General features: G+C 33.3%; 16 non-coding genes and 18 pseudogenes across 16 annotated transcripts; all 34 read right to left on the bottom strand.

Moving 5' to 3' along the window:
- Positions 1-64: 64 nt before the first annotated feature.
- Positions 65-183, bottom strand: LOC149698526 (5S ribosomal RNA; annotated as a pseudogene).
- A 132-nt stretch (positions 184-315) lies between these two features.
- Positions 316-434, bottom strand: LOC149698525 (5S ribosomal RNA). The gene has a single exon (XR_016382252.1). It is a non-coding gene; the product is annotated as a 5S ribosomal RNA (ribosomal RNA).
- Positions 435-556: 122 nt separating this feature from the next.
- Positions 557-659, bottom strand: LOC149698524 (5S ribosomal RNA; annotated as a pseudogene).
- A 133-nt stretch (positions 660-792) lies between these two features.
- Positions 793-911, bottom strand: LOC149698523 (5S ribosomal RNA). The gene has a single exon (XR_016382236.1). It is a non-coding gene; the product is annotated as a 5S ribosomal RNA (ribosomal RNA).
- Positions 912-1,033: 122 nt separating this feature from the next.
- Positions 1,034-1,152, bottom strand: LOC149698522 (5S ribosomal RNA; annotated as a pseudogene).
- Positions 1,153-1,283: 131 nt separating this feature from the next.
- LOC149698521 (5S ribosomal RNA) lies at positions 1,284-1,402 on the bottom strand (annotated as a pseudogene).
- Positions 1,403-1,534: 132 nt separating this feature from the next.
- On the bottom strand, positions 1,535-1,653 carry LOC149698520 (5S ribosomal RNA). Its single transcript, XR_016382241.1, has one exon. It is a non-coding gene; the product is annotated as a 5S ribosomal RNA (ribosomal RNA).
- Positions 1,654-1,775: 122 nt separating this feature from the next.
- Positions 1,776-1,878, bottom strand: LOC149698519 (5S ribosomal RNA; annotated as a pseudogene).
- Positions 1,879-2,011: 133 nt separating this feature from the next.
- On the bottom strand, positions 2,012-2,130 carry LOC149698518 (5S ribosomal RNA). The gene has a single exon (XR_016382096.1). It is a non-coding gene; the product is annotated as a 5S ribosomal RNA (ribosomal RNA).
- Positions 2,131-2,252: 122 nt separating this feature from the next.
- Positions 2,253-2,371, bottom strand: LOC149698517 (5S ribosomal RNA; annotated as a pseudogene).
- A 131-nt stretch (positions 2,372-2,502) lies between these two features.
- LOC149698516 (5S ribosomal RNA) lies at positions 2,503-2,621 on the bottom strand (annotated as a pseudogene).
- Positions 2,622-2,753: 132 nt separating this feature from the next.
- On the bottom strand, positions 2,754-2,872 carry LOC149698515 (5S ribosomal RNA). The gene has a single exon (XR_016382186.1). It is a non-coding gene; the product is annotated as a 5S ribosomal RNA (ribosomal RNA).
- A 122-nt stretch (positions 2,873-2,994) lies between these two features.
- On the bottom strand, positions 2,995-3,113 carry LOC149698514 (5S ribosomal RNA). The gene has a single exon (XR_016382247.1). It is a non-coding gene; the product is annotated as a 5S ribosomal RNA (ribosomal RNA).
- Positions 3,114-3,249: 136 nt separating this feature from the next.
- Positions 3,250-3,368, bottom strand: LOC149698513 (5S ribosomal RNA). The gene has a single exon (XR_016382374.1). It is a non-coding gene; the product is annotated as a 5S ribosomal RNA (ribosomal RNA).
- A 421-nt stretch (positions 3,369-3,789) lies between these two features.
- LOC149698512 (5S ribosomal RNA) lies at positions 3,790-3,908 on the bottom strand (annotated as a pseudogene).
- Positions 3,909-4,043: 135 nt separating this feature from the next.
- LOC149698511 (5S ribosomal RNA) lies at positions 4,044-4,162 on the bottom strand. The gene has a single exon (XR_016382230.1). It is a non-coding gene; the product is annotated as a 5S ribosomal RNA (ribosomal RNA).
- A 122-nt stretch (positions 4,163-4,284) lies between these two features.
- Positions 4,285-4,403, bottom strand: LOC149698510 (5S ribosomal RNA). The gene has a single exon (XR_016382246.1). It is a non-coding gene; the product is annotated as a 5S ribosomal RNA (ribosomal RNA).
- Positions 4,404-4,539: 136 nt separating this feature from the next.
- On the bottom strand, positions 4,540-4,658 carry LOC149698509 (5S ribosomal RNA). Its single transcript, XR_016382363.1, has one exon. It is a non-coding gene; the product is annotated as a 5S ribosomal RNA (ribosomal RNA).
- Positions 4,659-4,846: 188 nt separating this feature from the next.
- LOC149698508 (5S ribosomal RNA) lies at positions 4,847-4,948 on the bottom strand (annotated as a pseudogene).
- Positions 4,949-5,079: 131 nt separating this feature from the next.
- On the bottom strand, positions 5,080-5,198 carry LOC149698507 (5S ribosomal RNA; annotated as a pseudogene).
- Positions 5,199-5,333: 135 nt separating this feature from the next.
- On the bottom strand, positions 5,334-5,452 carry LOC149698506 (5S ribosomal RNA). Its single transcript, XR_016382219.1, has one exon. It is a non-coding gene; the product is annotated as a 5S ribosomal RNA (ribosomal RNA).
- A 122-nt stretch (positions 5,453-5,574) lies between these two features.
- Positions 5,575-5,693, bottom strand: LOC149698505 (5S ribosomal RNA; annotated as a pseudogene).
- A 131-nt stretch (positions 5,694-5,824) lies between these two features.
- LOC149698504 (5S ribosomal RNA) lies at positions 5,825-5,943 on the bottom strand (annotated as a pseudogene).
- A 132-nt stretch (positions 5,944-6,075) lies between these two features.
- Positions 6,076-6,194, bottom strand: LOC149698503 (5S ribosomal RNA). Its single transcript, XR_016382208.1, has one exon. It is a non-coding gene; the product is annotated as a 5S ribosomal RNA (ribosomal RNA).
- Positions 6,195-6,316: 122 nt separating this feature from the next.
- On the bottom strand, positions 6,317-6,419 carry LOC149698502 (5S ribosomal RNA; annotated as a pseudogene).
- Positions 6,420-6,554: 135 nt separating this feature from the next.
- On the bottom strand, positions 6,555-6,673 carry LOC149698501 (5S ribosomal RNA; annotated as a pseudogene).
- A 1,197-nt stretch (positions 6,674-7,870) lies between these two features.
- On the bottom strand, positions 7,871-7,988 carry LOC149698500 (5S ribosomal RNA; annotated as a pseudogene).
- A 136-nt stretch (positions 7,989-8,124) lies between these two features.
- On the bottom strand, positions 8,125-8,243 carry LOC149698499 (5S ribosomal RNA). Its single transcript, XR_016382155.1, has one exon. It is a non-coding gene; the product is annotated as a 5S ribosomal RNA (ribosomal RNA).
- Positions 8,244-8,375: 132 nt separating this feature from the next.
- LOC149698498 (5S ribosomal RNA) lies at positions 8,376-8,494 on the bottom strand. The gene has a single exon (XR_016382197.1). It is a non-coding gene; the product is annotated as a 5S ribosomal RNA (ribosomal RNA).
- Positions 8,495-8,853: 359 nt separating this feature from the next.
- On the bottom strand, positions 8,854-8,972 carry LOC149698497 (5S ribosomal RNA; annotated as a pseudogene).
- A 122-nt stretch (positions 8,973-9,094) lies between these two features.
- LOC149698496 (5S ribosomal RNA) lies at positions 9,095-9,213 on the bottom strand. The gene has a single exon (XR_016382245.1). It is a non-coding gene; the product is annotated as a 5S ribosomal RNA (ribosomal RNA).
- A 136-nt stretch (positions 9,214-9,349) lies between these two features.
- On the bottom strand, positions 9,350-9,468 carry LOC149698495 (5S ribosomal RNA). Its single transcript, XR_016382189.1, has one exon. It is a non-coding gene; the product is annotated as a 5S ribosomal RNA (ribosomal RNA).
- Positions 9,469-9,656: 188 nt separating this feature from the next.
- On the bottom strand, positions 9,657-9,758 carry LOC149698494 (5S ribosomal RNA; annotated as a pseudogene).
- A 132-nt stretch (positions 9,759-9,890) lies between these two features.
- On the bottom strand, positions 9,891-10,008 carry LOC149698493 (5S ribosomal RNA; annotated as a pseudogene).
- Between the last annotated feature and the right edge of the window lie 13,718 nt (positions 10,009-23,726).

Below are 23,726 nucleotides of genomic sequence, written 5' to 3'. Positions count from 1 at the left end.
AATAACCAAAAAAAGTTTGCTTTTTTCATATCTATTGGAATTTAAAAGAGGAAAAAAGTGAAAAAGCCAACGGCACGCAGTGTTTCTAAGTGGTCTCCCTTCCAAGTTCTGACTGCGCTCAACGCTGCTTAACTTCGGTGATCGGACGAGAACCGGTGTTTTCAGCGTGACATGGCCGTTGCCGAGAGTGCTAGATAATAATTCGAATTTAAATTAAGTGAGACAAATTAACCATCATTTTAAAACAATAACAAAAAGAAAATATGTTTGCTTTTTTCATATCTATTTGAATTTAAAAGAGGAAAAAAAATTAAAAGCCAACGGCACGCAGTATTCCTAAGTGGTCTCCCTCCCAAGTACTGACTGCGCTCGACGCTGCTTAACTTCGGTGATCGGACGAGAACCGGTGTTTTCAGCGTGATATGGCCGTTGCCGAGAGTGCTAGTTAATAATTTGAATTTAATTAACTTTCATCTTTATAAAACAATACCAAAAAGAAGATATGTTTGCTTTTTTCATATCTGGTGGAATTTAAAAGAGGAAATAAAAGTGAAAAAGCCAACGGCACGCAGAGTTTCCAAGTACTGACTGCGCTCGACGCTGCTTAACTTCGGTGATCGGACGAGAACCGGTGTTTTCAGCGTGATATGGCCGTTGCCGAGAGTGCTAGATAATAATTCGAATTGAAATTAAGTGAGACAAATTAACCTTCATCATTTTAAAACAATAACAAAAAGAAAATATGTTTGCTTTTTTCCTATCTATTGGAATTTAAAAGAGAAAAAAAATTAAAACCAACGGCGCGCAGTGTTCCTAAGTGGTCTCCCTCCCAAGTACTGACTGCGCTCGACGCTGCTTAACTTCGGTGATCGGACGAGAACCGGTGTTTTCAGCGTGATATGGCCGTTGCCGAGAGTGCTAGTTAATAATTTGAATTTAATTAACTTTCATCTTTATAAAAGAATATCAAAAAGAAGATATGTTTGCTTTTTTCTTATCTGGTGGAATTTAAAAGAGGAAAAAAAAGTGAAAAAGTCAACGGCACGCAGTGTTCCTTAGTGGTCTCCCTCCCAAGTACTGACTGCGCCCGACGCTGCTTAACTTCGGTGATCGGACGAGAACCGGTGTTTTCAGCCTGATATGGCCGTTGCCGAGAGTGCTAGATAATAATTCGAATTTAAATTAAGTGAGACAAATTAACCTTCATCATCTAAAACAATAACCAAAAAAAGTTTGCTTTTTTCATATCTATTGGAATTTAAAAGAGGAAAAAAAAGTGAAAAAGCCAACGGCACGCAGTGTTTCTAAGTGGTCTCCCTTCCAAGTTCTGACTGCGCTCAACGCTGCTTAACTTCGGTGATCGGACGAGAACCGGTGTTTTCAGCGTGACATGGCCGTTGCCGAGAGTGCTAGATAATAATTCGAATTTAAATTAAGTGAGACAAATTAACCATCATTTTAAAACAATAACAAAAAGAAAATATGTTTGCTTTTTTCATATCTATTTGAATTTAAAAGAGGAAAAAAAATTAAAAGCCAACGGCACGCAGTATTCCTAAGTGGTCTCCCTCCCAAGTACTGACTGCGCTCGACGCTGCTTAACTTCGGTGATCGGACGAGAACCGGTGTTTTCAGCGTGATATGGCCGTTGCCGAGAGTGCTAGTTAATAATTTGAATTTAATTAACTTTCATCTTTATAAAACAATACCAAAAAGAAGATATGTTTGCTTTTTTCATATCTGGTGGAATTTAAAAGAGGAAATAAAAGTGAAAAAGCCAACGGCACGCAGAGTTTCCAAGTACTGACTGCGCTCGACGCTGCTTAACTTCGGTGATCGGACGAGAACCGGTGTTTTCAGCGTGATATGGCCGTTGCCGAGAGTGCTAGATAAGAATTCGAATTGAAATTAAGTGAGACAAATTAACCTTCATCATTTTAAAACAATAACAAAAAGAAAATATGTTTGCTTTTTTCCTATCTATTGGAATTTAAAAGAGGAAAAAAATTAAAACCAACGGCACGCAGTGTTCCTAAGTGGTCTCCCTCCCAAGTACTGACTGCGCTCGACGCTGCTTAACTTCGGTGATCGGACGAGAACCGGTGTTTTCAGCGTGATATGGCCGTTGCCGAGAGTGCTAGTTAATAATTTGAATTTAATTAACTTTCATCTTTATAAAACAATATCAAAAAGAAGATATGTTTGCTTTTTTCTTATCTGGTGGAATTTAAAAGAGGAAAAAAAAGTGAAAAAGTCAACGGCACGCAGTGTTCCTTAGTGGTCTCCCTCCCAAGTACTGACTGCGCCCGACGCTGCTTAACTTCGGTGTTCGGACGAGAACCGGTGTTTTCAGCCTGATATGGCCGTTGCCGAGAGTGCTAGATAATAATTCGAATTTAAATTAAGTGAGACAAATTAACCTTCATCATCTAAAACAATAACCAAAAAAAGTTTGCTTTTTTCATATCTATTGGAATTTAAAAGAGGAAAAAAAAGTGAAAAAGCCAACGGCACGCAGTGTTTCTAAGTGGTCTCCCTTCCAAGTTCTGACTGCGCTCAACGCTGCTTAACTTCGGTGATCGGACGAGAACCGGTGTTTTCAGCGTGACATGGCCGTTGCCGAGAGTGCTAGATAATAATTCGAATTTAAATTAAGTGAGACAAATTAACCATCATTTTAAAACAATAACAAAAAGAAAATATGTTTGCTTTTTTCATATCTATTTGAATTTAAAAGTGGAAAAAAAATTAAAATCCAACGGCACGCAGTATTCCTAAGTGGTCTCCCTCCCAAGTACTGACTGCGCTCGACGCTGCTTAACTTCGGTGATCGGACGAGAACCGGTGTTTTCAGCGTGATATGGCCGTTGCCGAGAGTGCTAGTTAATAATTTGAATTTAATTAACTTTCATCTTTATAAAACAATACCAAAAAGAAGATATGTTTGCTTTTTTCTTATCTGGTGGAATTTAAAAGAGGAAAAAAAAGTGAAAAAGCCAACGGCACGCAGTGTTCCTTAGTGGTCTCCCTCCCAAGTACTGACTGCGCTCGACGCTGCTTAACTTCGGTGATCGGACGAGAACCGGTGTTTTCAGCGTGACATGGCCGTTGCCGAGAGTGCTAGATAATAATTCGAATTTAAATTAAGTGAGACAAATTAACCTTCATCATTTTAAAACAATAACAAAAAGAAAATATGTTTGCTTTTTCATATCTATTGGAATTTAAATGAGGAAAAAAAGGTGAAAAAGCCAACGGCACGCAGTGTTCCTAAGTGGTCTCCCTCCCAAGTACTGACTGCGCTCGACGCTGCTTAACTTCGGTGATCGGACGAGAACCGGTGTTTTCAGCGTGATATGGCCGTTGCCGAGAGTGGTATTTAATAATTTGAGTTTAATTGACCTTCATCTTTATAAAACAATAACAAAAAGAAGATATGTTTGCTTTTTTCATATCTGATGGAATTTAAAACATCTTTATAAAACAATAACAAACAGAAGATATGTTTGCTTTTTTCATATCTGATGGAATTTAAAAGAGGAAACAAAAGTGAAAAAGCCAACGGCACGCAAATTTCCAAGTACTGACTGCGCTCGACGCTGCTTAACTTCGGTGATCGGACGACAACCGGTGTTTTCAGCCTGATATGGCCGTTGCCGAGAGTGCTAGATAATAATTCGAATTTAAATTAAGTGAGACAAATTAACCTTCATCTTCTAAAACAATAACCAAAAAAAGTTTGCTTTTTTCATATCTATTGGAATTTAAAAGAGGAAAAAAAAGTGAAAAAGCCAACGGCACGCAGTGTTTCTAAGTGGTCTCCCTTCCAAGTTCTGACTGCGCTCAACGCTGCTTAACTTCGGTGATCGGACGAGAACCGGTGTTTTCAGCGTGACATGGCCGTTGCCGAGAGTGCTAGATAATAATTCGAATTTAAATTAAGTGAGACAAAATAACCTTCATCATTTTAAAACAATAACAAAAAGAAAATATGTTTGCTTTTTTCATATCTATTTGAATTTAAAAGTGGAAAAAAAATTAAAAGCCAACGGCACGCAGTATTCCTAAGTGGTCTCCCTCCCAAGTACTGACTGCGCTCGACGCTGCTTAACTTCGGTGATCGGACGAGAACCGGTGTTTTCAGCGTGATATGGCCGTTGCCGAGAGTGCTAGTTAATAATTTGAATTTAATTAACTTTCATCTTTATAAAACAATACCAAAAAGAAGATATGTTTGCTTTTTTCTTATCTGGTGGAATTTAAAAGAGGAAAAAAAAGTGAAAAAGCCAACGGCACGCAGTGTTCCTTAGTGGTCTCCCTCCCAAGTACTGACTGCGCTCGACGCTGCTTAACTTCGGTGATCGGACGAGAACCGGTGTTTTCAGCGTGACATGGCCGTTGCCGAGAGTGCTAGATAATAATTCGAATTTAAATTAAGTGAGACAAATTAACCTTCATCATTTTAAAACAATAACAAAAAGAAAATATGTTTGCTTTTTCATATCTATTGGAATTTAAAAGAGGAAAAAAAGGTGAAAAAGCCAACGGCACGCAGTGTTCCTAAGTGGTCTCCCTCCCAAGTACTGACTGCGCTCGACGCTGCTTAACTTCGGTGATCGGACGAGAACCGGTGTTTTCAGCGTGATATGGCCGTTGCCGAGAGTGGTATTTAATAATTTGAGTTTAATTGACCTTCATCTTTATAAAACAATAACAAAAAGAAGATATGTTTGCTTTTTTCATATCTGATGGAATTTAAAACATCTTTATAAAACAATAACAAACAGAAGATATGTTTGCTTTTTCCATATCTGATGGAATTTAAAAGAGGAAACAAAAGTGAAAAAGCCAACGGCACGCAAATTTCCAAGTACTGACTGCGCTCGACGCTGCTTAACTTCGGTGATCGGACGAGAACCGGTGTTTTCAGCCTGATATGGCCGTTGCCGAGAGTGCTAGATAATAATTCGAATTTAAATTAAGTGAGACAAATTAACCTTCATCTTCTAAAACAATAACCAAAAAAAGTTTGCTTTTTTCATATCTATTGGAATTTAAAAGAGGAAAAAAAAGTGAAAAAGCCAACGGCACGCAGTGTTTCTAAGTGGTCTCCCTTCCAAGTTCTGACTGCGCTCAACGCTGCTTAACTTCGGTGATCGGACGAGAACCGGTGTTTTCAGCGTGACATGGCCGTTGCCGAGAGTGCTAGATAATAATTCGAATTTAAATTAAGTGAGACAAAATAACCTTCATCATTTTAAAACAATAACAAAAAGAAAATATGTTTGCTTTTTTCATATCTATTTGAATTTAAAAGAGGAAAAAAAATTAAAAGCCAACGGCACGCAGTATTCCTAAGTGGTCTCCCTCCCAAGTACTGACTGCGCTCGACGCTGCTTAACTTCGGTGATCGGACGAGAACCGGTGTTTTCAGCGTGATATGGCCGTTGCCGAGATTGCTAGTTAATAATTTGAATTTAATTAACTTTCATCTTTATAAAACAATATCAAAAAGAAGATATGTTTGCTTTTTTCATATCTGGTAGAATTTAAAAGAGGAAAAAAAAGTGAAAAAGTCAACGGCACGCAGTGTTCCTTAGTGGTCTCCCTCCCAAGTACTGACTGCGCCCGACGCTGCTTAACTTCGGTGATCGGACGAGAACCGGTGTTTTCAGCCTGATATGGCCGTTGCCGAGAGTGCTAGATAATAATTCGAATTTAAATTAAGTGAGACAAATTAACCTTCATCATCTAAAACAATAACCAAAAAAAGTTTGCTTTTTTCATATCTATTGCAATTTAAAAGAGGAAAAAAAAGTGAAAAAGCCAACGGCACGCAGTGTTTCTAAGTGGTCTCCCTTCCAAGTTCTGACTGCGCTCAACGCTGCTTAACTTCGGTGATCGGACGAGAACCGGTGTTTTCAGCGTGACATGGCCGTTGCCGAGAGTGCTAGATAATAATTCGAATTTAAATTAAGTGAGACAAATTAACCATCATTTTAAAACAATAACAAAAAGAAAATATGTTTGCTTTTTTCATATCTATTTGAATTTAAAAGAGGAAAAAAAATTAAAAGCCAACGGCACGCAGTATTCCTAAGTGGTCTCCCTCCCAAGTACTGACTGCGCTCGACGCTGCTTAACTTCGGTGATCGGACGAGAACCGGTGTTTTCAGCGTGATATGGCCGTTGCCGAGAGTGCTAGTTAATAATTTGAATTTAATTAACTTTCATCTTTATAAAACCATACCAAAAAGAAGATATGTTTGCTTTTTTCATATCTGGTGGAATTTAAAAGAGGAAATAAAAGTGAAAAAGCCAACGGCACGCAGAGTTTCCAAGTACTGACTGCGCTCGACGCTGCTTAACTTCGGTGATCGGACGAGAACCGGTGTTTTCAGCGTGATATGGCCGTTGCCGAGAGTGCTAGATAATAATTCGAATTGAAATTAAGTGAGACAAATTAACCTTCATCATTTTAAAACAATAACAAAAAGAAAATATGTTTGCTTTTTTCCTATCTATTGGAATTTAAAAGAGGAAAAAAAATTAAAAGCCAACGGCACGCTGTGTTCCTAAGTGCTCTCCCTCCCAAGTACTGACTGCGCTCGACGCTGCTTAACTTCGGTGATCGGTCGAGAACCGGTGTTTTCAGCGTGATATGGCCGTTGCCGAGAGTGCTAGTTAATAGTTTGAATTTAATTAACTTTCATCTTTATAAAACAATATCAACAAGTTGGGAAAACCAAAATATTACCTCTCCGTGTCAAGAAGATTATATAAACTTAAGTATCCAATAAAAACGTTATTATGTTTCTGAGTTGGGGTTTCCCATTTTTGTTGTTGTTTTGAAAAATATATCGCAATGCACGGGCCTTGATAGATATAGGAGGCAATGAATGAAATATATCACAATGCACGGGCCTTGATAGATATAGGAGGCAATGAATGAAATATATCACAATGCACGGGCCTTGATAGATATAGGAGGCAATGAAGGAAATATATCGCATGCACGGGCCTTGGTAGATATAGGAGGCAATGATAATCTCACTCTTTGCACGAGAGGTTTATCTTTAATATTTAAATAAATATAATTATTTTTAATTATTTTAATCTTCAATAATTAACATTAATAATAGTTAAATCGTTTAAAATAAAGTTATACCTATTATCTTCTCAAACTTTGCTAATATTGACGTTTAAAGTGAAGGGTACCCCTCTTGCCCGCTTTTTTCAAATTTGGGGTATATATACGATTCGTTTCCATTATAATAGTAAGGAAAAAGCGCAATTGCGAAAACCTTTGGTGGCGATCCCACCTTAGGGAGGCTAGACGTTTCTCGTAACCCTAGCTGATCGCCGCGTATATCCTAAAACCAAACGATGATAATAGAGTAGAAGCCAATGATACAGATTGGTGTCTATGTGGAATAGACGGAAGACCAGTGGATGGTGGTGTTAGAAGCTAGTGTAAGTGCAGACTGGTGTCAATGTTGGGATTGACAAAGAACAGAAGATGGTGGTGATTAGAAGCCAGTAAGAACAGACTGGTGTCCGTGTGGGATGGACAAAGACCAGAAGATGGTGGTGTGAGAACTCGAGTAGAGGAGCCATTTCCGTGACTGTGAAAGCAGTTCGGAAATGGCGAACACGTTTGCTCCGATACGCAAACTGCGAACGCGGTCACGTGGGTGTAACAACAGACAGACAGACACACAGACACACACACAGACACACAGACAGACACACACACAGACACGGCCGTTACAGAACCTCTCCTGGACTACGTCACACGGAGAGGTAAAAAGAAGATATGTTTGCTTTTTTCTTATCTGGTGGAATTTAAAAGAGGAAAAAAAAGTGAAAAAGCCAACGGCACGCGTGTTCCTTAGTGGTCTCCCTCCCAAGTACTGACTGCGCTCGACGCTGCTTAACTTCGGTGATCGGACGAAAACCGGTGTTTTCAGCGTGACATGGCCGTTGCCGAGAGTGCTAGATAATAATTCGAATTTAAATTAAGTGAGACAAATTAACCTTCATCATTTTAAAACAATAACAAAAAGAAAATATGTTTGCTTTTTCATATCTATTGGAATTTAAAAGAGGAAAAAAAGGTGAAAAAGCCAACGGCACGCAGTGTTCCTAAGTGGTCTCCCTCCCAAGTACTGACTGCGCTCGACGCTGCTTAACTTCGGTGATCGGACGAGAACCGGTGTTTTCAGCGTGACATGGCCGTTGCCGAGAGTGCTAGATAATAATTCGAATTTAAATTAAGTGAGACAAATTAACCATCATTTTAAAACAATAACAAAAAGAAAATATGTTTGCTTTTTTCATATCTATTTGAATTTAAAAGAGGAAAAAAAATTAGAAGCCAACGGCACGCAGTATTCCTAAGTGGTCTCCCTCCCAAGTACTGACTGCGCTCGACGCTGCTTAACTTCGGTGATCGGACGAGAACCGGTGTTTTCAGCGTGATATGGCCGTTGCCGAGAGTGCTAGTTAATAATTTGAATTTAATTAACTTTCATCTTTATAAAACAATACCAAAAAGAAGATATGTTTGCTTTTTTCATATCTGGTGGAATTTAAAAGAGGAAATAAAAGTGAAAAAGCCAACGGCACGCAGAGTTTCCAAGTACTGACTGCGCTCGACGCTGCTTAACTTCGGTGATCGGACAAGAACCGGTGTTTTCAGCGTGATATGGCCTTGCCGAGAGTGCTAGATAATAATTCGAATTGAAATTAAGTGAGACAAATTAACCTTCATCATTTTAAAACAATAACAAAAAGAAAATATGTTTGCTTTTTTCCTATCTATTGGAATTTAAAAGAGGAAAAAAAATTAAAAGCCAACGGCACGCAGTGTTCCTAAGTGCTCTCCCTCCCAAGTACTGACTGCGCTCGACGCTGCTTAACTTCGGTGATCGGTCGAGAACCGGTGTTTTCAGCGTGATATGGCCGTTGCCGAGAGTGCTAGTTAATAGTTTGAATTTAATTAACTTTCATCTTTATAAAACAATATCAAAAAGAAGATATGTTTGCTTTTTTCTTATCTGGTGGAATTTAAAAGAGGAAAAAAAAGTGAAAAAGCCAACGGCACGCAGTGTTCCTTAGTGGTCTCCCTCCCAAGTACTGACTGCGCTCGACGCTGCTTAACTTCGGTGATCGGACGAGAACCGGTGTTTTCAGCGTGACATGGCCGTTGCCGAGAGTGCTAGATAATAATTCGAATTTAAATTAAGTGAGACAAATTAACCTTCATCATTTTAAAACAATAGCAAAAAGAAAATATGTTTGCTTTTTCATATCTATTGGAATTTAAAAGAGGAAAAAAAGGTGAAAAAGCCAACGGCACGCAGTGTTCCTAAGTGGTCTCCCTCCCAAGTACTGACTGCGCTCGACGCTGCTTAACTTCGGTGATCGGACGAGAACCGGGGTTTTCAGCGTGATATGGCCGTTGCCGAGAGTGGTATTTAATAATTTGAATTTAATTGACCTTCATCTTTATAAAACAATAACAAAAAGAAGATATGTTTGCTTTTTTCATATCTGATGGAATTTAAAACATCTTTATAAAACAATAACAAACAGAAGATATGTTTGCTTTTTTCATATCTGATGGAATTTAAAAGAGGAAACAAAAGTGAAAAAGCCAACGGCACGCAAATTTCCAAGTACTGACTGCGCTCGACGCTGCTTAACTTCGGTGATCGGACGAGAACCGGTGTTTTCAGCGTGATATGGCCGTTGCCGAGAGTGCTTGATAATAATTCGAATTTAAATTAAGTGAGAAAAATTAACCATCATCTTCTAAAACAATAACAAAAAAAAAGTTTGCTTTTTTCATATCTATTGGAATTTCAAAGAGGGAAAAAAAGTGAAAAAGCCAACGGCACGCAGTGTTCCTAAGTGGTCTCCCTACAAGTACTGACTGCGCTCGACGCTGCTCAACTTCGGTGATCGGACGAGAACCGGTGTTTTCAGCGTGATATGGCCGTTGCCGAGAGTCCTATTTAATAATTTGAATTTAATTAACCTTCATCTTTATAAAACAATAACAAAAAGAAGATATGTTTGCTTTTTTCATATCTGATGGAATTAAAAAGAGGAAACAAAAGTGAAAAAGCCAACGGCACGCAAATTTCCAAGTACTGACTGCGCTCGACGCTGCTTAACTTCGGTGATCGGAAGAAAACCGGTGTTTTCAGCGTGACATAGCCGTTGCCGAGAGTGCTAGATAATAATTCGAATTTAAATTAAGTGAGTCAAATTAACCTTCATCATTTTAAAACAATAACAAAAAGAAAATATGTTTGCTTTTTTCATATCTGATGGAATTTAAAAAAAAACATGCGATTTTTTCGGTACACTTTTGAATGCATTTTTTTCTGGACAAATTTTTGACCGAATTTAGCTTAAATACTTATAAAATACTCATTAAAAGTGACTTCATCTCGATTGATCAATAAATAAAAATGTACTTCGATTTTTAATAACATTTTCAAAATCGACGTTTCTCGGCCAGAGAAGCATATTTTGAGTATTTCATCACTATTTTCAAATATAACCACTGAAACCATTATTTTTGTATTTTTTGCTTTAATTCATGCAAATGTAACGATATTCATTCAAAAAACTGTTAAAATTCAATATTCAATAAGAAATCGTTGTCACGGATTTTGTATCTTGAAAAAAAAAACATGCGATTTTTTCGGTACACTTTTAAATGCATTTTTTTCTGGACAAATTTTTGACCGAAATTAGCTTAAATACTTATAAAATACTCATTAAAAGTGATTTCATCTCGATTGTTCAATAAATAAAAATGTACCTCGATTATTAGTACCATTTTCAAAATCGACGTTTCTCGACCAGAAAAGCACATTTTGAGTTTTTTTTTCATTATTTTCAAATATAACCTCTGAAACCATAGTTTTTGTACTCTTTGCTTTAATCCAAGCAAATATAACGATATTCATTCAAAAAACTGTTAAAATTCAATATTCAATAAGAAATCGTTGTCACGGATTTTGTATCTTGAAGAAAAAAACATGCGATTTTTTCGGTACACTTTTGAATGCATTTTTTTCTGGACAAATTTTTGACCGAATTTAGCTTAAATACCTATAAAATACTCATTAAAAGTGATTTCATCTCGGTTTATCAATAAATAAAAATGTACCTCGATTATTAGTACCATTTTCAAAATCGACGTTTCTCGACCAGAAAAGCACATTTTGAGTTTTTTTTTCATTATTTTCAAATATAACCTCTGAAACCATAGTTTTTGTACTTTTTGCTTTAATCCAAGCAAATGTAACGATATTCATTCAAAAAACTGTTCAAATTTAATTTTCAATAAGAAATCGTTGTCACGGATTTTGTATCTTGAAGAAAAAAACATGCGATTTTTTCGGTACACTTTTGAATGCATTTTTTTCTGGACAAATTTTTGACCGAATTTAGCTTAAATACTTATAAAATACTCATTAAAAGTGACTTCATCTCGATTGATCAATAAATAAAAATGTACTTCGATTTTTAATAACATTTTCAAAATCGACGTTTCTGGGCCAGAGAAGCATATTTTGAGTATTTCTTCACTATTTTCAAATATAACCTCTGAAACCATGGTTTTTGTACTTTTTGCTTTAATCCAAGCAAATATAACGATATTCATTCAAAAAAATGTTAAAATTCAATTTTCAATAAGAAATCGTTGTCACGGATTTTGTATCTTGAAGAAAAAAAACATGCGATTTTTTCGGTACACTTTTGAATGCATTTTTTTCTGGACAAATTTTTGACCGAATTTGGCTTAAATACTTATAAAATGCTCATTAAAAGTGATTTCATCTCGATTGATCAATAAATAAAAATGTACCTCGATTTTTAATTACATTTTAAAAATCGACGATTCTCGACCAGAAAAGCACATTTTGAGTTTTTTTCACTATTTTCAAATATAACCAATGAAACCATTATTTTTGTACTTTTTGCTTTAATCCAAGCAAATATAACGATATTCATTCCAAAAACTGTTCAAATTCAATTTTCAATAAGAAATCGTTGTCACGGATTTTGTATCTTGAAGAAAAAAACATGCGATTTTTTCGGTACACTTTTGAATGCATTTTTTTCTGGACAAATTTTTGACCGAATTTAGCTTAAATACTTATAAAATACTCATTAAAAGTGACTTCATCTCGATTGATCAATAAATAAAAATGTACCTCGATTATTAGTACCATTTTCAAAATCGACGTTTCTCGACCAGAAAAGCACATTTTGAGTTTTTTTTTACTATTTTCAAATATTACCAATGAAACCATTATTTTTGTACTTTTTGCTTTAATTCAAGCAAATGTAACGATATTCATTCAAAAAACTGTTCAAATTTAATTTTCAATAAGAAATCGTTGTCACGGATTTTGTATCTTGAAGAAAAAAACATGCGATTTTTTCGGTACACTTTTGAATGCATTTTTTTCTGGACAAATTTTTGACCGAATTTAGCTTAAATACTTATAAAATACTCATTAAAAGTGACTTCATCTCGATTGATCAATAAATAAAAATGTACTTCGATTTTTAATAACATTTTCAAAATCGACGTTTCTGGGCCAGAGAAGCATATTTTGAGTATTTCTTCACTATTTTCAAATATAACCTCTGAAACCATAGTTTTTGTACTTTTTGCTTTAATCCAAGTAAATATAACGATATTCATTCAAAAAAATGTTAAAATTCAATTTTCAATAAGAAATCGTTGTCACGGATTTTGTATCTTGAAGAAAAAAAACATGCGATTTTTTCGGTACACTTTTGAATGCATTTTTTTCTGGACAAATTTTTGACCGAATTTGGCTTAAATACTTATAAAATGCTCATTAAAAGTGATTTCATCTCGATTGATCAATAAATAAAAATGTACCTCGATTATTAGTACCATTTTCAAAATCGACGTTTCTCGACCAGAAAAGCACATTTTGAGTTTTTTTTTCACTATTTTCAAATATAACCAATGAAACCATTATTTTTGTACTTTTTGCTTTAATCCAAGCAAATATAACGATATTCATTCCAAAAACTGTTAAAATTCAATTTTCAATAAGAAAGCGTCGTCACGGATTTTGTATCTTGAAGAAAAAAAACCTGCGATTTTTTCGGTACACTTTTGAATGCATTTTTTTCTGGACAAATTTTTGACCGAATTTAGCTTAAATACTTATAAAATACTCATTAAAAGTGATTTCATCTCGATTGTTCAATAAATAAAAATGTACCTCGATTATTAGTACCATTTTCAAAATCGACGTTTCTCGACCAGAAAAGCACATTTTGAGTTTTTTTTCATTATTTTCAAATATAACCTCTGAAACCATAGTTTTTGTACTTTTTGCTTTAATCCAAGCAAATGTAACGATATTCATTCAAAAAACTGTTCAAATTTAATTTTCAATAAGAAATCGTTGTCACGGATTTTGTATCTTGAAGAAAAAAACATGCGATTTTTTCGGTACACTTTTGAATGCATTTTTTTCTGGACAAATTTTTGACCGAATTTAGCTTAAATACTTATAAAATACTCATTAAAAGTGACTTCATCTCGATTGATCAATAAAAAAAAATGTACTTCGATTTTTAATAACATTTTCAAAATCGACGTTTCTGGGCCAGAGAAGCATATTTTGAGTATTTCTTCACTATTTTCAAATATAACCTCTGAAACCATGGTTTTTGTACTTTTTGCTTTAATCCAAGCAAATATAACGATATTCATTCAAAAAAATGTTAAAATTCAATTTTCAATAAGAAATCGTTGTCACGGATTTTTTATCTTGAAGAAAAAAAACATGCGATTTTTTCGGTACACTTTTGAATGCATTTTTTTCTGGACAAATTTTTGACCGAATTTGGCTTAAATACTTATAAAATGCTCATTAAAAGTGATTTCATCTCGATTGATCAATAAATAAAAATGTACCTCGATTTTTAATTACATTTTAAAAATCGACGATTCTCGACCAGAAAAGCACATTTTGAGTTTTTTTCACTATTTTCAAATATAACCAATGAAACCATTATTTTTGTACTTTTTGCTTTAATCCAAGCAAATATAACGATATTCATTCCAAAAACTGTTCAAATTCAATTTTCAATAAGAAATCGTTGTCACGGATTTTGTATCTTGAAGAAAAAAACATGCGATTTTTTCGGTACACTTTTGAATGCATTTTTTCCTGGACAAATTTTTGACGGAATTCATCTTATTTACCTATAAAATACTCAATAAAAGTGATTTCATCTCGATTGATCAATAAATAAAAATTCACCTCGATTTTTAATAACATTTTCAAAATCGACGTTTCTCGACCAGAGAAGCACATTTTGAGAATTTTTTCACTATTTTCAAATATAACCACTGAAACCATTATTTTTGTACTTTTTGCTTTAATTCATGCAAATGTAACGATATTCATTCAAAAAACTGTTAAAATTCAATTTTCAATACGAAATCGTTGTCACAGATTTTGTATCTTGAAGAAAAAAAACATGCGATTTTTTCGGTACACTTTTGAATGCATTTTTTTCTGGACAAATTTTTGACCGAATTTAGCTTAAATACTTATAAAATACTCATTAAAAGTGATTTCATCTCGATTGATCAATAAATAAAAATGTACCTCGATTATTAGTACCATTTTCAAAATCGACGTTTCTCGACCAGAAAAGCACATTTTGAGTTTTTTTCACTATTTTCAAATATAACCAATGAAACCATTATTTTTGTACTTTTTGCTTTAATTCAAGCAAATGTAACGATATTCAATCGAAAAACTGTTCAAATTGAATTTTCAATAAGAAATCGTTGTCACGGATTTTGTATCTTGAAGAAAAAAAAACATGCGATTTTTTCGGTACACTTTTGAATACCAATTCCAATTCCAATTCAAAATGTTTATTTTATTTGCATTACAGATACAGTATACCACGGGGCTAAGTCACATTGTGACTTGTAAGCCCCGTGCCTATCTGTTTAATTTAATATAACAATTTTAATTTAATCAAATAAAAATAGATTTAACAATGGTGTCTTATAATAAATAATGTTAAAGATTCATGAAAAAACTTAATGTATATATGTTACATCCACTTGAAATTAAACAATGGCATGGTATAATATAAAAAATTTAACAATGGGTTATGCCAAAGGTGGCTTTATAAAAACAAATTAAATAAAAAAGTAAAGGTTTTGTTATTTTTTTCCAATATTAGTGATTTTATAGTCTTTTTAAATCTAAATAAATTCGGTTTGGCTTGAATTTCTGGTGATATTGTGTTATATAATTTTATTCCCGAATAAAAGATAGACGTGAATTTTTTTGAAGTGTTACATTTAGGTAAATCTAATAGATCTAATGATCTTGTATGTCTATTTTTCTGGTTTATCTTTACTAGGCTATTTTCACGCTTAATGTTTGTGTGTATGAAAGATAAGCTATTATACTGTATACTCTCTTGTATGTTTAGAATTTTTGCCCTAGTAAAGTACTCTTGGGTATGGTCTCTAAATGATAAGTTATATATTGATCTAATTGCCCTTTTTTGTAGGATATGTATCCTGTTTTGATTAGCTTTTGTTGTGTTGCCCCAGAATTGTATTCCATAAGATAGCACCGAATTAAATAATGCGTGGTATATTTCAATTAGAATATTTCTGGGTACCATTTTACTACAATGGTAAAGTAATCCATTCACTCGGGCTAATTTTGAGCTAATTATATTAACATGGCTGTCCCAGGACAGGTGTTTATCAAAGTATAGGCCTAGATATTTGTATTTATCTACTATTTTAATTTTTTCCTTATTTAGTTCGATACCATTTAGTACCCTACTGACATCTTTACCTCTATTATGGAATATTATGCATTCCGTTTTTCTTATATTAAGGAGAAGCCCGTTATTTGTGATCCACTTAAATATTTTATCTAGGTAGTGGTTTGTTTGATCTATTGCATTTATTGTGTTTGCGGATTTATATAAAAGGAGCGCGTCATCTGCGTACATGAACATGTTACCAGACGGTGCCTGTTTAATGAGGTCATTTATAAATAGATTAAATAAGAGTGGTGATATTATAGAGCCCTGGGGAACTCCAGATATTAATTGACTTGGCGCCGATAAATCCTTTCCCACTCTAGTGTAGCATTGTCTATTTTCTAGGTAGCTTTTTAGCCACGCACTTGCAGTTCCTCTGATCCCTTGTTTGTATAGTTTGTTTAGTAGATGTTCATGATCTACACTATCGAAAGCTTTTCGGAGATCCAGAAAAACGCCCACACAGATTTCACTTTGATCAAATGCCTCTAGTATATATTTGTATGCTCCCCCTAATGCTTCCATTGTACCATTCCCACTACGGAAACCAAATTGAAATTCCGATAATATGTTAAATTTCTCCACGAAGGAGTTGAGTCGCACGTGAAAGGCTTTATCAAATATTTTTGCTATAATAGATAGAAGGGAAATAGGGCGATAATTTGACGGAGTTTTTGGGTCGTCTTTTTTAAAAATTGGAACTATTATGGTTTTTTTTAGATTTTCTGGATAGATACCTAGATTGAAGGATAAGTTAATTAGGTATTTAAGAGGGGTTATTATGCTTTCTATCACTATTTTCAGCGGCTTAGCTTTTATGCCGTCAAAGCCAGATGATGAGTTATTTTGGAGAGAGTTAATTAGGGTTACAAGTTCTGCTTCGTCGGTTTCGTACAGAGCCATTGTGTTGGGGTTAAGTTCGAGAAAGTTTAGTGATTTAACATTAACTGGTTTAGCTTCATTGCTAGTAAAATATTCATTTAATTTATTAGGGTGCAATGTAATTTGTTCTGGGGTCCTTTGACCTTTTCCCAGTAGTTGATTTACAATTTGCCATTTTTCTTTATTCGTTTTTGAACCATTTAACTTACTCCTGAAAAACTCATTACGGCTATTTCTAATGATATTGTTTGCTCGGTTTCTAAGATGTAGGTATTGGTCTTTGTTCACCTGTGAGGGCGATCTTCTAAACCTTTTTTGTGCTTTATGTTTATTCCTCAAAATTTCTTTTATATCGTCTGTTATCCACGAGTCTTTTCCTAATTTTATTGTCTTGTATGCAAAAATCGTGTTATATTCGGCACTGATTTTTTCTTCGAAGTAATCGTAAGCAGTATTAATGTCAGGGTTATTGTAAAGTTCTTCCCAATTTATATTGTTGATTCTTGATTTAAATTTTAGTAAATTGGTTTTACTGTAATCTCTTAATCTAACTGTGTTGTCTTTTACCAAAATTGTTGTGGAGGTAAGGTATAAGGGCATATGATCAGTTATATCCACGCTGGCTAGTACTTTGGTAGTGCCCTCAAAATTTATATAGATATTATCTATACAGGTGGCAGTGCTTATCGTTGTTCTAGTGGGGGTTTGGACAGTTTGTTTGAGACCATAGCTCAGACATAGTTCTATTAAGGCATTCGAGCATGGAGTGGTTTCTAGTAAGTTTATATTAAAATCACCTGCTAATATTTTCCTATTTTTATTATTTCCCATTCCCTCCAATATGAATTCCAGGGCATTAAAAAAATTGTGAATTTTTGAGGAATGGGGTCTATATATTATTGCATAGATTTCGTCAGTTTCTAAAACCTTTATAACATAACTCTCAACGTCTTGCGTACACATGCATAGGTTTGAAATTCTGGTTATTTTTATATCTTGTTTACAGTAGAATCCCACCCCCCCCCACCTACTCTATTCCCTATTCCATAGAACTTATAATTTTGCAAGTATAAAAATGTATTTTCTCTAAACCATGTTTCTGTTAAGGCTATTATATCCGGAACTATCTCTTTTGTTGTTAGCGTTGCAATCAGATTTGTTAATTACATCTTGCGCTTCTGATGTTCGAATAGATAAATTTCATTTTGGGTTATTATGGATAACAAATATAGAGTTATTTTATTGGTATTTAATTTTAGTTCTTTACAAGAACTTTTTGCTCAAGTTCGTTGTAATAATATTTTTCATCACCTTTTTGTAGCATGAAGTGGGAAATAAATTTAGTTTTCTCATTTCCAGGGATTTTACAGAACTGTCTTAAGTGGAAGCGAGCAAATTCTTGTTTCGGCGTGAAATCATGTGATATGAATATATTTGATCCTTTTAATTGGTAAGCCTTTTTTAAGATCTCTCTTTTAGTATCAGCGTCTCCTACACTTAAAACTATCCTACGCAATTCACCACGTCTATATACTTGTGTGGGTCGTATTCTAGTTGGTATGCCCATTAATCCCTTAAAGATATCGTTCACGATATCTGCTAGCTGCTCTCTGGTTTCACCTGGTTTTTCAGGTATACCGGTTAAAACTAAATTATTTCTTCGTTTGTCCAGTTCTATAAGTTCCTGCTTATGTTTTAGCTCATTAATCTCTTTGTTTTTTAATTCTAGCTTATTGTTAATATCAGTTACAAAACTGTCATAATCAAATCTTATATCCTCTATCATTTCGCTTTGCTTTTCAAGTTTCTCTATTCTAGTTTCATGTTCATTAACTTTTCTACATATCTTATCAATTTTTCCATTTGTCTCTTTCATCGCCGTTTTTATATCATCAACCTTCAACGCTATAGTTTGTACTTCTGACCTAATCTTAGTCCCCATCTTATCTACTTCAGTTTTTATCGTTGCCTTCATTTCCTTCATTTCTCTAAGTATATCACTTAGTGAGGCATCCATTTTAGTGTTTATTGTCAGTGAGCGCGGTTGTTTGGGTGGATATTGTTAGGTAGTACCAATACGTGTAAAAATAAAGAAAAAATAAATCGTTATAACTACCTATGAATAGAAGAGAGCAGTTTGATTAGTTCGGTTCCGGTTTCCTTCGCTATCTGGCGATCTTCGGATTTTGTTTATCACAGTTTAAGTTCAAGATAAGCGATTTTTTGTTCGAGGATAGTTTAGATGATGTTTTTTGTCCGTTTATTTTTTACCGGTTTCGAAAGCGTTTTTATACGGTTGGCTAATTGTACGTTTTAGTGTAATTTTTTTATCTCGTTTCTACCGCTTGAGGTACCCGTACGCGTTATGTTCTTAAAAAATGAGAACCGAGAGTCATTGAGTCTGTAATACCGTAAAAAAACCGAACACAATCCGCAGTTCTGTAGATAATTACTTCTTTTTGGGTTACTTGAACTGATGGTGGCGTTTATTTCCGGCGGTGTTGTGGTACCTTTGTTGGAGTAGTCAGAGGAAACACATAAGATCCGTTTGATTATCCCTTTTGATCCGCAGTCCTGGCGTATAGTCGTGTTTGTAGCTGGTTAAAGCCGATATTCTTGATAGTAGCACGCCGCCAATTACCGTTGACTCTCCTCACTTAAGGACATTTTAAGAGAGACATTTTTTTCTGGACACATTTTTGACCGAATTCAGCTTTAATACTTATATAATACTCATTAAAAGTTATTTCATCTCGATTGATCAATAAATAAAAATGTACCTCGATTATTAGTACCATTTTCAAAATCGACGTTTCTCGACCAGAAAAGCACATTTTGAGTTTTTTTTTCACTATTTTCAAATATAACCAATGAAACCATTGTTTTTGTACTTTTTGCTTTAATTCAAGCAAATGAAACGATATTCATTCAAAAAACTGTTCAAATTCAATTTTCAATAAGAAATCGTTGTCAGGGATTTTGTATCTTGAAGAAAAAAAACATGCGATTTTTTCGGTACACTTTTGAATGCATTTTTTTCTGGACAAATTTTTGACCGAATTTAGCTTAAATACTTGTAAAATATTCATTAAAAGTTATTTCATCTCGATTGATCAATAAATAAAAATGTACCTCGATTATTAGTACCATTTTCAAAATCGACGTTTCTCGACCAGAAAAGCACATTTTGAGTTTTTTTCTCTATTTTCAAATATAACCAATGAAACCATTATTTTTGTACTTTTTGCTTTAATTCAAGCAAATGTAACGATATTCAATCGAAAAACTGTTCAAATTGAATTTTCAATAAGAAATCGTTGTCACGGATTTTGTATCTTGAAGAAAAAAAACATGCGATTTTTTCGGTACACTTTTGAATGCATTTTTTTCTGGACACATTTTTGACCGAATTCAGCTTTAATACTTATATAATACTCATTAAAAGTGATTTCATCTCGATTGATCAATAAATAAAAATGTACCTCGATTATTAGAACCATTTTCAAAATCGACGTTTCTCGACCAGAAAAGCACATTTTGAGTTTTTTTTTCACTATTTTCAAATATAACCAATGAAACCATTGTTTTTGTACTTTTTGCTTTAATTCAAGCAAATGTAACGATATTCATTCAAAAAACTGTTCAAATTCAATTTTCAATAAGAAATCGTTGTCAGGGATTTTGTATCTTGAAGAAAAAAAAACATGCGATTTTTTCGGTACACTTTTGAATGCATTTTTTTCTGGACAAATTTTTGACCGAATTTAGCTTAAATACTTGTAAAATACTCATTAAAAGTGATTTCATCTCGATTGATCAATAAATAAAAATGTACCTCGATTATTAGTACCATTTTCAAAATCGACGTTTCTCGACCAGAAAAGCACATTTTGAGTTTTTTTTCACTATTTTCAAATATAACCAATGAAACCATTATTTTTGTACTTTTCGCTTTAATTCAAGCAAATGTAACGATATTCATTCAAAAAACTGTTCAAATTCAATTTTCAATAAGAAATCGTTGTCACGGATTTTGTATCTTGAAGAAAAAAACATGCGATTTTTTCGGTTCACTTTTGAATGCATTTTTTCCTGGACAAATTTTTGACGGAATTCAGCTTATTTACCTATAAAATACACAATAAAAGTGATTTCATCTCGATTGATCAATAAATAAAAATTCACCTCGATTTTTAATAACATTTTCAAAATCGACGTTTCTCGACCAGAAAAGCACATTTTGAGTTTTTTTTCACTATTTTCAAATATAACCAATGAAACCATTATTTTTGTACTTTTTGCTTTAATTCATGCAAATGTAACGATATTCATTCAAAAAACTGTTAAAATTCAATTTTCAATACGAAATCGTTGTCACAGATTTTGTATCTTGAAGAAAAAAAACATGCGATTTTTTCGGTACACTTTTGAATGCATTTTTTTCTGGACAAATTTTTGACCGAATTTAGCTTAAATACTTATAAAATACTCATTAAAAGTGACTTCATCTCGATTGATCAATAAATAAAAATGTACTTCGATTTTTAATAACATTTTCAAAATCGACGTTTCTGGGCCAGAGAAGCATATTTTGAGTATTTCTTCACTATTTTCAAATATAACCTCTGAAACCATAGTTTTTGTACTTTTTGCTTTAATCCAAGCAAATAAAACGATATTCATTCAAAAAAATGTTAAAATTCAATTTTCAATAAGAAATCGTTGTCACGGATTTTGTATCTTGAAGAAAAAAAACATGCGATTTTTTCGGTACACTTTTGAATGCATTTTTTTCTGGACAAATTTTTGACCGAATTTGGCTTAAATACTTATAAAATGCTCATTAAAAGTGATTTCATCTCGATTGATCAATAAATAAAAATGTACCTCGATTTTTAATTACATTTTAAAAATCGACGATTCTCGACCAGAAAAGCACATTTTGAGTTTTTTTCACTATTTTCAAATATAACCAATGAAACCATTATTTTTGTACTTTTTGCTTTAATCCAAGCAAATATAACGATATTCATTCCAAAAACTGTTCAAATTCAATTTTCAATAAGAAATCGTTGTCACGGATTTTGTATCTTGAAGAAAAAAACATGCGATTTTTTCGGTACACTTTTGAATGCATTTTTTCCTGGACAAATTTTTGACGGAATTCAGCTTATTTACCTATAAAATACTCAATAAAAGTGATTTCATCTCGATTGATCAATAAATAAAAATTCACCTCGATTTTTAATAACATTTTCAAAATCGACGTTTCTCGACCAGAGAAGCACATTTTGAGAATTTTTTCACTATTTTCAAATATAACCACTGAAACCATTATTTTTGTACTTTTTGCTTTAATTCATGCAAATGTAACGATATTCATTCAAAAAACTGTTAAAATTCAATTTTCAATACGAAATCGTTGTCACAGATTTTTTATCTTGAAGAAAAAAAACATGCGATTTTTTCGGTACACTTTTGAATGCATTTTTTTCTGGACAAATTTTCGACCGAATTTAGCTTAAATACTTATAAAATACTCATTAAAAGTGATTTCATCTCGATTGATCAATAAATAAAAATGTACCTCGATTATTAGTACCATTTTCAAAATCGACGTTTCTCGACCAGAAAAGCACATTTTGAGTTTTTTTTCACTATTTTCAAATATAACCAATGAAACCATTATTTTTGTACTTTTTGCTTTAATTCAAGCAAATGTAACGATATTCATTCAAAAAACTGTTCAAATTCAATTTTCAATAAGAAATCGTTGTCACGGATTTTGTATCTTGAAGAAAAAAACATGCGATTTTTTCGGTACACTTTTGAATGCATTTTTTCCTAGACAAATTTTTGACGGAATTCAGCTTATTTACCTATAAAATACTCAATAAAAGTGATTTCATCTCGATTGATCAATAAATAAAAATTCACCTCGATTTTTAATAACATTTTCAAAATCGACGTTTCTCGACCAGAGAAGCACATTTTGAGAATTTTTTCACTATTTTCAAATATAACCACTGAAACCATTATTTTTGTACTTTTTGCTTTAATTCATGCAAATGTAACGATATTCATTCAAAAAACTGTTAAAATTCAATTTTCAATACGAAATCGTTGTCACAGATTTTTTATCTTGAAGAAAAAAAACATGCGATTTTTTCGGTACACTTTTGAATGCATTTTTTTCTGGACATATTTTTGACCGAATTTAGCTTAAATACTTATAAAATACTCATTAAAAGTGATTTCATCTCGATTGATCAATAAATAAAAATGTACTTCGATTATTAGTACCATTTTCAAAATCGACGTTTCTCGACCAGAAAAGCACATTTTGAGTTTTTTTTCACTATTTTCAAATATAACCAATGAAACCATTATTTTTGTACTTTTTGCTTTAATTCAAGCAAATGTAACGATATTCATTCAAAAAACTGTTCAAATTCAATTTTCAATAAGAAATCGTTGTCACGGATTTTGTATCTTGAAGAAAAAAACATGCGATTTTTTCGGTACACTTTTGAATGCATTTTTTCCTAGACAAATTTTTGACGGAATTCAGCTTATTTACCTATAAAATACTCAATAAAAGTGATTTCATCTCGATTGATCAATAAATAAAAATTCACCTCGATTTTTAATAACATTTTCAAAATCGACGTTTCTCGACCAGAGAAGCACATTTTGAGAATTTTTTCACTATTTTCAAATATAACCACTGAAACCATTATTTTTGTACTTTTTGCTTTAATTCATGCAAATGTAACGATATTCATTCAAAAAACTGTTAAAATTCAATTTTCAATACGAAATCGTTGTCACAGATTTTTTATCTTGAAGAAAAAAAACATGCGATTTTTTCGGTACACTTTTGAATGCATTTTTTTCTGGACAAATTTTTGACCGAATTTAACTTAAATACTTATAAAATACTCATTAAAAGTGAT

The sequence above is a fragment of the Phalangium opilio genome, unplaced genomic scaffold (genome assembly GCF_054372755.1).
Source record: "Phalangium opilio isolate 3A_F unplaced genomic scaffold, DU_Popi_V2 ptg000019l_1, whole genome shotgun sequence".
In the NCBI taxonomy this organism is placed as follows: Eukaryota; Metazoa; Arthropoda; class Arachnida; order Opiliones; family Phalangiidae; genus Phalangium; species Phalangium opilio.
Note: the sequence above shows the minus strand (reverse complement) of the source record. Positions and strands in the feature narration are given on the sequence as shown.